At 34.5% G+C, this 14939-nt stretch overlaps 1 protein-coding gene across 6 annotated transcripts in view; it reads right to left on the bottom strand.

Annotated features, from left to right (window-relative positions):
- Positions 1-14939, bottom strand: part of LOC148236495 (uncharacterized) — an 80052-nt gene that overhangs the window by 38436 nt on the left and 26677 nt on the right. The window lies entirely within an intron of this gene.

The following is a 14939-nucleotide window of genomic DNA, read 5'->3' as shown; positions in this document are numbered from 1 at the left end:
GTACATTTCACACCATGTAAAATTTTCAAAAAATAATCTTTCTATTGAATCGAAAACATTGAAGTAGTTGTTTAAAAAAAGGATGCTAGATAGCAAAAATGTTGGTATTTGACCAAAAATATTGGCTTGAAGATAATGATATTGAGAGATGGTAATTAGAAACATGTCAATTAGCCTACCACTTAATGAATGAAATGATTCGTGGATTTTGCGAATATATACTGAAAAAATATTACGTTTGATATATGCTATGAATTCTATTTCCATTTCTTCAAGTGAATGTGAACGCGAGCTTTCGCAAATTGATCTAATTATTACCTTAATAAGAGCTTCGTTCAAGACTAATACAGTTTCGGTACTTTTGTTCATCAAAATACGTTGATCTGTGGTTTCTTAGATTTCATTCAGCCATAGACAGCAACACTAAAAAAATAAATTGAAACGTTTTGAAATGGACAAAGCTTTGGAAATCACTATAAACTTTTATTCAAATATATGAAGTTTTACAATTGTATTTTACATTTAGTCTTTAGTTATATATTTGTATGTGTTCGTTTAACTTAAGATTTGACATATTTAAAGTAAAAAAAAATGATTTTTTGCTTTAAAATTGATTTAAATGATTCTTGAATATAAGTCTTGACAAGAAAAAGTTTTACTCAAATCGGGTGATATAAAACTTCTAAGAAGCATACTATGTTCTTATTGATAGTAGAAATACTATGACATTAAGACATGTTTGGAATTTTATATTAAATCAAACTCTTCATATTTCTTTTTGTACAACGCAATCCCGAAAACTTTCGAGCAGCCTTCTATAAAATTAAAATCAGAGTTAGCATAAAAGTGTATCATGCGCTTACCTAATATTTCTCGTAGAAGTTAAACGCTTATTATTCATCGGTCTTGTTAAAAAGCCGGTGTGCAATACAAGTTTACTCCGCACAAGAGCCAAGTAATGGAAAATGTATGACACGGAACCGAGCTAAGTGGACTCGACCTAATAACTTGTCCAAGTTGGGACAGAGTTGTGCGCTAACGTGCTTTGGACACGTTAGCAGGTATTTAACTTACATGCTCAAAACTTATTCATTACCATATTAATTCTGAATGTGATTTATTCAGCGAGCCGAAAGCAAAAAATACCAACTAAGTAGGTCGTGGTGGTAGTATCTCGGCAGAGCGAACCTTCGAGTTGCGAATTAATATTAAAGCATTAGCAAACTTTTCGTTAATTAATCTTGAATAATAATTATGGTGTAGAATAATTTGGTGGTAATGTAATGTGGTTCTTTTGAACTTTAATAAGAATTGAGTTTAATCTAAAGAATAAAGTGATTCCTTCAGTGTTATAATTTACGATCACAAAATCATAAAATGTTTGAAAACAAATTAAATTATTGTTTTATATATATAAAAAAAAAAATTCTGTACTGTGTGTTACTTTTTTATACAAAAAAAGTGTTTTATGCTTACGTAATTTACTAAAAGTACTTACAAAAATATGTTTTAATAATTTCATATATTTATAATAAACTAAACTTACAAGACAATTGTTCAAACATGCAGAGAACTCGCATTATCTTTGTAACATAGTTAAAAATATACCTTAATGATAATAAAGAAAATAAATTGTGATATAACTGCGGATTTGCAATATCATTATTTATTTATTTATTAAATTAAATTATGATTATCGTGACCTAACAACTTCCAATGCGTCACGACGGTTAAAAAATAAACATTACATTGTATTAATACAATATAAAAACAATACATAGTAATAAGCCAAAATAGATCATAAATTAATAAATTATATGAACTAGACCAATTTCTTGTAGCCGACATTAAACATATCAATTTGCAATACTAGCGTATTAAGGAGCCGGATGGCTACAGCCGGAGGACGCGATTGTGATTCTCTAATGCTTGCACTACACTCTCTGGAAGTTGTCCGAACCGAAGTTCAACTGAAGTCGGCCAAAGTCGCCGACTTCCGAGTAGCGCCCACACTCCCACAAATTTCATATGCCGTCCGGTCGGCGGGCGTGAATGACGTACGCACGGCGCTGCTGTCATGTACAGCTGGCATATTTGCGCGCGATCGAAAAATGTGCCAAATAATCACAATTTTTAAATTGTTATATTATTAAAATTACGCTACCGATAATTATAAAAGTTTGTGTGGACACTCACCAATACAATATCAGTGAAAACTTTTCGGTCTTAAATATTCAATTTACGCAAAATCTTTGTCGGCTTTTGCAAAATGCCAAATGATACTTCAGAATACAAACACCACATCTGTGACTATCCTAGAATTTGTCGCCATCGATCCTAAATAAGAATTCGTTATGGTGTGACATTTACATAAACTGATCTAGGAAAATACATAAAAAAATTTAACAAAATCAAGTACGACTGATTATTTTTTAATTATTTAATTTTATATGAAAAAAATATAATAACGATATCTGTTAGAAGATATACTATCAAAAATATAATTAATCCTTTTTGGTGCCCTAAAATATTCAAAGATGTCAGTAAGAGTCTGTTCAACTTCCCGATAAGCATGTGGTATTATAACTTGACCACGTGACTACGATGCAGCGCTCGATATGCGTGTTGACCATAGGACGTCTACGCGCATACTGAAATTGAACCGAGCTACTTGTTCTATCTCAGTTTGCGAAAAACCATATCATTATCTCTCTCATTCTCGTCACTTAACACGCGAGAGAGTGAAAAGGGAAGTATCTCACTGCTCACGCTCGAAAGAGCAGCTCCGATTTCGGTCCGACAATGTTCAGAAGCGCTCGAAGCTGGCCAAGTCGACTGTATTACCCCCACTTTACCTCACATTCTCGGTAACCTCGGACAACTTCCGAAAGATTTTAAAGCAAACTTGACCGAAGTAACCCACTATATTCTCCATCCTTGGCCAATTTTGGCCAACTTCCAGAGAGTGTAGTGCAGCCATAAGACGTTCCGGAATCAAAAAATGGAATTCTTTGAGAATAGTTTGACCGTCGATAGCATCTTTCAGCTATTTTAAGAAATACTAAGCGATATACAACTTTCTACAAGAATTAAGTGAATCGTATCTATCACCGAATATCCTCTTATAATGGTGTCAAAAGAACTTTTTTAATCAAGAAGTAGTGTTTTGTTATTCGGGATCCCAAATTATAGATCTAGATCAGTGAACGTCACAGTTTTCACTTTTTATCCAAAACACACGCACGCTAAACTAACACATTCATACTTAGGAGTTGCCAACCAGTTACTGTGATATTAAATATATATTATTTTTATTTATGTTATAAATGTTTATGAAAATATTATTGAATAAAAAATACTTAAATACTGCATAATATTATTCTACTTTGATATCCTACGCCAATAACATTACTTAGGAAACCATACAATGAACATTATTTGTTCTACGCTTCTGCTTTCAAGCAATATAGAAACTGTCGTTTTCGTAGTTCTAAGCCGTGGAAATATCGTTTTCAACAAATAAAATCGGTACTACTGATATTTTTTACCCAAATTCCGGTATTAACGGTATCGGTACTACCAGTATTGCAATCCCAAGTTACGAACTAGTTACGATCGCTCAAATAACTCATAAAGAACTATGTCCGACATGACAATCCTTGTCGAAAGCCTTCTCAAAACCAACTTGTCACCGTGACAGTGGGACGAAACCCGTTCTGTTGGCTCAACAAAGCTTGCCGAAAGTTATATAAGATGTACACCTATCTATGGATAATTATTTCGAACAATCTAATACATCAACACTGCAACTAGTCTATAGTTATTTAAACACAATTCGTCACCCTTTTCATGAATAGGTGTGCTTTTGTACATTTCCGAAGATCAGGATATGATGATATTTTGAGAATGAAATTAAAAATATATCTTAGAGGAGCAGCGAGACTTACTTCACAACCCTTTATAATACAATTAAGAACCAAATGAGGCACAGAGGGACGCTCCGTATTATATAATAAGAACTTGGAGCAAGTCAAATTTCTTTATGGTGACCCAATTCCTTGGAAATAAATTATACATTTTATATAAAAAAAAAAATCAGTAGCCATGTATATAAAAAAATGTATGTCATCAAACTGTATTCCTTTTTTTACTTAATTCCAATTCAAGGTTTAAATTAAAAATGTATTAAAGACATAATATATTATAGATACATAGAGACTCGCACAATGATGCTGGAAGCAGATAGTTTAAAAGCTTTAATTAAAAACGTGATTCGTTTCCCAACACCGAGCTTACAAGACGAGGAAACTCGTGAGTGAGCTTGAGATCACACACGCGCGCTTTTTTAGCTTTCGCTCGGACTTTTACACCCTTCATTTCCGCGCAATATTCGCTATAATTAAATATGTGCATATATGGAATGTCAAAAATGGTACATTGGTGTAATCGCTCTCATAACATGAGTCGTATTAATGAAATGGGGCATCCGGAGTGCGCATGACGCGGCTTTCATACGCCGAAACCACTCACACCTGTCTGTATTAATTAATATCAATTTGCCGAACGACGAGGGTGGCATTATTAAGACGGATGAAATATTTCGCGATTTTTCGAAAGTGGGTCGTTAAATTTATCAGCGTTTTTATGACGTGATGGCGGACGCTCTCGTTTTTCAGTTTTTTTAATCAGAGGGCGTGATAATAATTAAAAGCTGATGAAAATGTATAAATTAGGGGTGGATTAATTGAATAACTTGTGTGAAAATATTTTATACAACCCCTTAATATTTAATCGGTATGTCTTATTACTTAAATCCTTCACAATATATAAAAAGTTGTATCATCAATATCGGCAAAACTAAAATTTTAAATTGTGCAAAAGTTTTAGCTCACTAGATCCAGTAACATTTTTTGAATAAAATCCATCACAGGGTTTTTATTACTTAGTTTATTATTGTCAAACAATCAACACAGCTGTTTAAAACATTAAAGCAGTAATTTTTCGTTTTTTTTATGAAAGGAACTAGTACTGATGAACTAGATATAAATATAATTAAAGAAACATGGGAAATAATAGGAACTAAATTAAATTATTTAATAAATAAAGCACTCTCCTTAGGAGAAATGCCTGAAAATTTAAAGATTGCTACTATTGTACCTATACCTAAAATAAAAAATAGTAAAAAAGTTGAAGAAATGAGACCAATCAACATGCTACCGTGTATAAAAAAAATAATAGAAGAAGTAGTAATCAAACAATTAAAGGAATTTATTACTTCTCAAAACATAATATGTGAACAACAATCGGGATTCAGAGAAAAGCATTCCACTGAAACTGCATTACAAGTAGTGATAAATGATTGGCTGTTGGCTAAGGATACAAACAAAATCATTGGAGCAGTTTTCTTGGATTTCAAGAGAGCCTTCGAAACAATAGACAGAAAAATAATGTTAAAGAAATTGGAGAGTATAGGTATAAGTGATATAGTTTTAAGATGGTTTAATAATTACTTACATAAAAGAAAACAAAAAGTTAAAATAAATAATGTATATTCTGAAGAGAAATTAGTGTCTTATGGAGTACCACAAGGGTCTAAATTGGGACCATTGTTATTTGTTTTGTATATTAATGATATAGTTAATAACGTGAAAAAATGTAAAATTCATCTATTTGCGGATGACACATTAATGTATTGCATAGGTGATAACATTAAAGAAATTGTAAATAATTTAAATAATGAATTAAGTAAATTAGAAATATGGTTAAAGAATAATGTACTTAAATTAAATGAGAATAAAACTAAATGTATGTTTATTAATTATAAAAATGTGTTAGATAATAGTACCAAAATAGTAATAAATAACTCTAGTATAGAAATAGTGGATAATATAAAATATTTAGGAGTAATTGTTGATACAAAATTAAATTTTAAAGAACATTGTAATTACATATTAAAAAAAATTAGTAGAAAAATAGGTTTATTATCTAGATTAAGAAATATATTAAGTATAAATACAAAAAAAATAATTTACAATAGTATAATATTGCCCCATTTTAATTATTGTGCAACACTATTAAATATGTTAAATAAATTAGACAAACAAATGTTGCAAAAATTACAAAATAGGGCAATGAGAGTAATCTTAAATAAAAATAGATTAACTAATTGTAAAAGTATGATTGATAGTGTTATAATCGTACTTCGACGCGCCACGTTTCGATTCATATCCATGCGCGAAACGGACCTATCGGAGACGAGCTACCCACACCCAATCACAGAAGGGCTTTCCCCCACCAACCAGTTGCATCCGGCACGTGCCTCGACTACTATATAAGGAGGGTCACGGCCGGATCAAATCACTCTATCTTGGGAATCCAAGTCGGGAGGAACTCTCCCTCTACACTTCACTTCTCGTTGGGAATCCAACTAGGGAGGAATCTCCTGCGTCACATCAAGAACTTCAGATAGGGAGGATTCTCCTTCGTCCCATCAAGAACTTCTGAATGGGAAGACCTCTCCCTCTTCAAGAACCTGTCCACGTCCAGGAGGAGTCCGGAGCCTAGACCGTCCGCGCGTCTACGCTTCGTTAACCAGTCCACGAGCGACTTTTGTATCATTTTTACCGTCGAAATAAACACCTTTACAACCTACCTCTCGCCTATTTTAATAGTATCATTTATAACATGATATTTTTGGCGCAGTCGGTAGGATTCTGTCGGGATACGTCAAGCGGCCCGCCGCAAGCACGTTGATCACGAATCTACACGGCGAGAGTTAGTTGGTTAATTGATTGTTTTGACTTTTCGAAGACAACTAATTCAGGAGATCCAGGAAGGAAGGAGGTCAACGACCTTAAAACAGAGCTTTCGACGTCCAGCTACACGAACACCCACGTACGAGCTGCCTAGTCTTGAGTCTGGAGCCTCACCAGTATAACTGCGTGAGCTGAGAGATCGACACTTTTCGAACAATTTGATCTTCCGAACGAACTGTGAGTCCTTTTATGTCTATCAAGGTTACACATACACGCTCAAACCCCTCACCTTTATTTTTCGATATTTCAATTCCTGCCCCTTTAATTTCTAACAACCCTTTACCTGTAATTTCGAAGGAATCTGTACCTTCAATCGCATCCTTTACAATGTCGATTGAGGAGTATATCCGGTTCATTCCATGCACGTTCAACCCCAAAACTGAAGATCTGAACGACTTCACCTTTTACTGTGACGAGGCAATTTCAAGTTGCCCGCCAGATTTATTACCTCGACTCATACGTCACATTAAGTTATCCATCACGGGGGATGCAAAACTTCAAATCTCCAGATTTACGACGTATGAGGAGATTAAAACATTTTTAATTTCGACGTACAAGCGGAAGGTTAATCCCGTTGAACTCCGTAACAAACTTCATGGCGTAAGCCAAAATTCTAGAGAAAATGCTCGCGACTTCGCGATCCGCGTTCAAAATCTTTTAAATAGAGCGCAGGATGCTATCCCGGATGATACTCTTGCACCCGGTCGATTGGCACAGCTCGAAGAGACAGCCGTAGATTCTATCCTTACTGGACTTGAACCCCAGATAGGGAGGAGAATATTTCAGGGTAAACCAATGTCGTTAGAAGACATTTTCAATCTTTTGGACGAGGAAGAGAGGTGGCCGGAGAGATATCCGACACCTGAGAGAAAACCACATTATAACAATGTAAACCCTAATTCGAATTTTAATAAACCCTTTTTAAATAATTATTCACCGCGTGATGCAAATCAACGCCCTACTTCTAAACCTTTCAATTATAATTATAATAATGTAAATCAACGCCCTTCTAACACTTTTAATAAGAATTTTGATTCCAATCAACATTCTTATAATAATTCTTTTAATAAAAATGCTAATTCTAATTCGTTTACTAGAAATTCTAACCAACGGTTTAATCCTAATCCTAATAATTCTAATTTCGTTAGGAACCCTTATAGTAAAAATACCTTTTGTAATTACTGCAAAGACGAAGGTCATTTACTTGAAAATTGCAAACTCCGTAGTGAAAACCAGCAAAAACGCAATGCTAGAGTAAACCATTTAAACTTCAGTGTTCCCAAACCAACTGCCAGGCGAAGGAACAAAACTTTACCCCTAGCGGCAGAATCCATTCAATCGACCCCACGGGAACTTTTATAATCATTCAATGTTTAAATAACTCTAAACGATATTTACGATTCTTAATTGACACGGGCGCGGGCGTCTCCTTGGTAAGCCCCGAATCGATCCAAGATTTTCAGTTGGATCCAGAGGATACGGTGACCATAATGGGTATCACTAAATCTTCTACCCCCCCTAAAACCTTAGGTTCTACTTTTCTTACACTTTTACTCCCCGGAAAGCCGGAGATAAAACATCATTTTTATGTAATTTCTAAATCCGTTTCTAATTTACCATTAGATGGAATCCTTGGTAATGACTTTTTAACAAAACACGGTATAGTGTTAGATTATAAAGCTAACGTACTTATTTTATACGGAATTAAGTATCCCCTTTTAGACCGTGGTCATGAACCTTTTGTAATATTAGAACCTCGTACTGAAACGTTAGTTTCACTTAACGTTTTAAATCCCGAAATGCAAGTCGGAATTATTCCCGATCAAACCATACTTCCAGGCGTATTCTTGTCTCGCGCTTTAACAAAAGTGACAAATTTCGAAGCACTAGCGACTATTTTAAATACAACGGAAACCCACATAAGAGTTTTTCCCCTTTCCGTAACCCTTGAACCCTTTAATGAAGTCGACAGTGAAGAAATTTTATCGCGACCCCAACTATACGATTCGAAACGAAACGTAAGTCTCGATAGTCAGTTGGATTTAGCACATCTTAATGAAGAAGAGCAACAGTCTATTCTTAACCTTTGCCACTCTTATAATCATTTATTCTATTTAGAAGGTGACGAGTTAACGCATACAAACTCAGTTTGCCATAACATTCCCGTTACGTCGCAAGTACCCATTTTTACTAAATCTTATCGATTTCCGGAGGTGCATAAGCAGGAGATCGAAACCCAAATTCAAACAATGTTAGGTCAAGATATAATTCGGGAAAGCACTTCTCCTTGGTCCTCACCTGTTTGGATAGTTCCCAAACGTAGCGACAGTTCAGGCGCTAAAAAGTGGCGCGTAGTCATAGACTACAGGAAGTTGAACAACGTCACCGTTGGCGATGCTTATCCTTTGCCCAACATCGCCGACATTCTCGACCAGTTAGGTCATAGTAAATATTTCACCACCTTAGACCTCGCGTCTGGATACCATCAAATTCCCATTTCTTCGGCCGACGCGGCCAAAACAGCGTTTTCCACCCCAAACGGTCATTTTGAATTCACTCGTATGAGTTTCGGCCTCAAGAATGCCCCTGCATGCTTCCAACGGTTAATGAATAACGTGTTAGCCGGCATTCAAGGTATTAAGTGTTTTGTATATTTGGATGATATAGTTGTTTACGCTGACACCTTACAAACTCACGATAGGAAACTTCGTGAAATTTTCCAGCGATTGTCGAAACACAACTTAAAGCTTCAGCCAAACAAATGTGCCTTTTTACGAAGAGAGGTGGGCTATTTAGGCCATATTATTACTGAGGACGGCATCAAACCCGATCCTGATAAAATTGTTTCTATCAAAAATTTTCCGATGTTAAAGAACATCCAACAGATTCGATCCTTTCTAGGATTAGTCGGGTACTATAGAAAATTCATTCCGGATTTTGCGAAAATTGCTCGCCCTTTAACGTCCTTATTAAAGAAAGACGTACCATTCACATGGAGGGACAAGGAAGAGAATGCTTTCTCCCAATTGAAAATTAGTATAACTACTCCTCCAATTCTTAGTTACCCCGATTTCGAAAAACCTTTTATTGTCACCACGGACGCTTCAAACCACGCGATAGGAGCGGTCCTTTCTCAAGGAAAGATCCCTAACGATCTTCCTATTTATTTCGCTTCGCGAACTTTAAACCCTGCAGAGACTAACTATTCAGTCACTGAAAAGGAGTTATTAGCCATTGTATGGGCTTGTAAACATTTCCGACCATATTTGTACGGGAGGAAATTTCAGATAGTTACGGATCATAAGCCATTAACTTGGTTGTTTAATAACAAGGATCCCAGTTCCAGGCTAATTCGTTGGCGTTTGAAACTGGAAGAATTCGAATACGAGATTGCGTATAAACCCGGCAAATTAAATGCTAATGCCGACGCTCTCTCTCGTTATCCTCCTGAAGTATCTGTAAATACTTTTTCAATTTTTCTTACGTCTGCGGACTTTAAACATTCTGATGAATCCTATCAGGATTTCATCCAGTTTCATTATATGAACCGGAAACGGTTAAAATATAATTTTCGCGAGTTAAACTCCAACCTTTTAGATCGACAAGATCACATTGCACATTGCGTGTCGGGAGATTTAGAAATGTCAGCCGGACTAGCCGTAGCCATTAAAGAGAGTATTCCTAATTATAACGATTTAATTAGCAAACCTCATTCTTTACACGAAACTTTACATTCGTCGTTAAATTCTTTTTATATTTTTCATGTTGTAACCAAATTAAATTTCTGGGATAAACCCACTTATCCAGATTTATTTTATGCTTTGAAAAACTTACGTAGTGAGTTAGACAAACTTAATATAAAATCTATTTCATTACCGCGCCTTGGTTGCGGTTTAGACCAACTTAAATGGGAAAAGGTCAAACTCATTCTCCATTATATTTTTCGCAATTCTGATATTCAGATAACAGTTTGTCACAATCGGATAATCAAGCCGCTTCGAGGAATCATTCCTACTATTTTATCTGAGTACCATAACTCCGTAGTCGGGGGTCATGCAGGTCAGAATCGCATGTTTAATAAAGTTTGTTTAAAGTATCGTTGGAAAGGTATGCGAAGAGATATATCAAATTATGTTAATCGATGTACATCATGCCAAACCAATAAAGTTCACCGACAACGAATGAAACAACCCATTGTGATCACCACCACAAGCGAAAAACCCTTTGAACGGATAGCGTTGGATATCGTAGGTCCACTTCCAATTTCAGAATCCGGTAATCGGTTCATTTTAACCCTTCAGGACGACTTAACGAAATTCACACAAGCATATCCTATCCCAGATCATGAAGCAGTAACCATTGCCCAAACTTTAACAACTAAGTTTATTTGTAATTTCGGCATTCCCGAGTCAATTTTAACAGATCAAGGAAGGGAATTCACTTCCAACCTTTTCAGGGAAGTAGCCAAACTTTTCAAGATAAAGCGGGTGCAAACCACCGCTTATCATCCCGAAACTAATGGAGCCCTAGAGAGGACCCATAGTACGATAAAGGATTACTTAAAACATTTTCTGGCACCTGATCAGACTGATTGGGACGAGTGGCTACCTTTTTCGATGTTCAGTTATAATTCTACTCCTCACACGGCTACTAAATTCACCCCTTTTGAGTTAGTGTATGGTCATCCCCCATCACTGCCTACTTCAATAACTTCCCCTTCTTTTTCTTCTACGTATGATAGTTATGTAGAAAATCTTAAACTAAAATTAGTTAAATCTTTAGAGGTGGCTAGGCAAAACACCATCCATAACAAAGAGAAGGTTTGTACTAAGTACAACAAAACCAAAAAGTTACGTACCTTTAAACCAGGAGATTTGGTTTATTTGATTAATAGTGCCGGGAAGATAGGCACAGCAAGGAAGTTTAACCCAACTTTCACGGGTCCTTATGAGGTAACCTCAATAAACAGTTTGGTAAATATTTCCATAAAAGTGGGAAACAACATAAGACGAGTCCACATAAATAGGGTAAGATTAAAAAGGTAACTTTTCTCGTACCTGTCCTATTTATGATGAACCCTAGTTATTCTCACGATCAAATGTTTTTGTATCTCTATTTCATTACTTTATAAGCATCGTCTTTATAATGTTCTTTGCTCCAACTTGAGTAAAATTTATTCTTAATCTCATTTTCTTATTTTAGAGATTAATCCTTTTTATTATGAAGTTCACGGCAGGAGGCCTGAACCATTTCATTTCATTTTTATGTCATCATCGATGATCATCCATACGATGGATAAACCTTCGTATTCAATTCGTTCAATTGAGCTTTTAATTTGTTTTGTGACATCGGTCATAGCTGGATCAAGTCTTGTAACCTGAAAGGAGGTTAAATGTAACCCTGACCTGCGAGTCGGAGGTGATTCGGTGTAATGTTTGAAAAGATATTTTCCCCTATCTTGTTCATTCGGAGAATTTTGTAACCCTGACCTGCGAGTCGGAGGTGATTCGGTGTAACGTTTGAAAAGATATTTTCCCCTATCTTGTTCATCCGGAGAATTTTGGGTCTAGAGTCCCTGGTGTAGTATTGTTTGAAAAGATATTTTCCCCCTATCTTGTTCATTCGGAGAATTTTTGGGTCTTAATTTCTGTCTTTCGATGTAAAGAAGGAATTTTAATTGTAGCCAAGGAAGAAGTCCTGTGGTGATTCGTAAGTTGATCCAGGTGATTCGTATGTTTACGATAATTATTTAATTGTGAAATTTATATTTGTCTGATGACAATTGAATTATTTCTTTATTTTCATGTTCTGATAAAATGAAAATCCTTTTCTTTTCCTTTTCCTAATCCTGAGCGATTATTCGTAATTTTGGTGGATGTCTGAGGACATTCGTATTATTAATCTTAATGATTAAATTTTTCGTATTTTATTATGTTTAATAAATACATTTTCATGTTTACAATCTTAGCGATAATATTTCGTTGTAATCGTATTGTAATTTCTTATTATAATTGTATTCTATTCGTAAGATTCATTATAGATCCTACCGATCAATTGTATAATTGTAATCGCAATTGTAATTTTTATTATATTTGTTTATATTTCTAAGATTCCTACCGACACGATGTAATCGTCATAATAATTGTTTTATGTTTTATAAATCTTTCTATGTTGTATACTTGTGAATTTTCATTGTAATTGAAATCGCATTTATAATTTTTGTTATACCTGTACTATTGTAATTTAATTATAATCCTACGGTTTAAAATTTCGTATACCTGTAATCGAAATTATTTTTACACTTTTATATTTCTATAAATTTCTATGTTCATAATTGTGATCGTAATTGTAAAACGACCGTGTAATTTTCGTATTTTTGTACTTTGAATTGTACTTTCAAATTTTTGTATTTTCTGTGAACGGAGAAACTAAGCTCCAGAAGTTAGTTTCGTCTTGGGCTCGGAGGTGTTATAATCGTACTTCGACGCGCCACGTTTCGATTCATATCCATGCGCGAAACGGACCTATCGGAGACGAGCTACCCACACCCAATCACAGAAGGGCTTTCCCCCACCAACCAGTTGCATCCGGCACGTGCCTCGACTACTATATAAGGAGGGTCACGGCCGGATCAAATCACTCTATCTTGGGAATCCAAGTCGGGAGGAACTCTCCCTCTACACTTCACTTCTCGTTGGGAATCCAACTAGGGAGGAATCTCCTGCGTCACATCAAGAACTTCAGATAGGGAGGATTCTCCTTCGTCCCATCAAGAACTTCTGAATGGGAAGACCTCTCCCTCTTCAAGAACCTGTCCACGTCCAGGAGGAGTCCGGAGCCTAGACCGTCCGCGCGTCTACGCTTCGTTAACCAGTCCACGAGCGACTTTTGTATCATTTTTACCGTCGAAATAAACACCTTTACAACCTACCTCTCGCCTATTTTAATAGTATCATTTATAACAATAGATTAGAATGGTTGAATGTTCAAGAAATATTGAGTATGAATGTTTTAGTATTTATATATAAGTTAGAAAATAATATGTTACCAGAATATTTTAATAAGTATTTAATAAGAAATAAAGATGTACATAAATATAATACTAGAAATAGAGAAAATTTAAAGATAATTAAGTATAAGAAAACGAGTACGGCTAGGGGAATTATATACAGAGGTTTTGATTTATATAATAGTCTTCCAAGAGAAATCCGAAACAGCAAAAATATAACGGGTTTCATAAATGGAATAAAAAAACACCTTCGTACATATAGAAATAAATTATAATATTAAGTCTTTATTATTGTATATTTTTATTTTTTATTTCTGTTATGTATTTTTTATATATTTTTATATATGTTTACTAAATTTGTTAGATGTAAAGATTAGCTATTAAGCTAAATAAATTATTAAAATAAATAAATAAATAAATAATAAATAAAGAACTTTCTTTGAAATTATGCGAAAAAATGTATTTTACGACCAGCCGATCCTGAAAGCTAAATATTCATTAGTCGTCGAAATTATAGAAAATTAAGATATTTTGACAAAAATTAAATAAGTTTTATATATATTTTATTTTTTTAATCCATAGTATATTTTTTATGCATTTCTATATAAAAATGCATAAAAAACATACCCAGAAACGAAAAATGATTATTCTCCTTAAGCAAAATGATGCCAATTTGCCTAGCTAAAGAAATTATAGAAAAAACATATGGTTTTGAGCCACCAGAAATCAGCCACAACCACCAGATTGCAGATAAGTAAATATTTTTAGATAAAAATAAAAAAAAATCGTTAATGTTTTAAATCAATACTTGAAAGAAAAAATCGCAGTAATATTATTGAAACTGGCTAAAACTGTACAGTATATAATACAATAAATTATCTGTACTCAAATTTAACCTTGAACATAACCACATATATGTTGTAAGTATGTACACATTCACTTACAGTTTTGATTTCATTAAATCTTCAGAAAGGCGTCCGTTTTCGACGCCTAAAGGGAAACATCAAACGTTGAAATATGTATTCGGGATTTCGTGGTAAACCGCGAAATTTGAATGGATTTTGTATAATTAATGTACTAGTGAATTTCTGTAAGCTTTCAATTCCTTGTTAAAT

The sequence above is a fragment of the Plectrocnemia conspersa genome, unplaced genomic scaffold, assembly GCF_051122295.1.
Source record: "Plectrocnemia conspersa isolate PC_06_02 unplaced genomic scaffold, ASM5112229v1 ptg000003l, whole genome shotgun sequence".
Lineage (NCBI taxonomy): Eukaryota > Metazoa > Arthropoda > Insecta > Trichoptera > Polycentropodidae > Plectrocnemia > Plectrocnemia conspersa.
The sequence above is the reverse complement of the archived record's forward strand: the minus strand, read 5'-3'. Positions and strand labels throughout refer to the sequence as shown.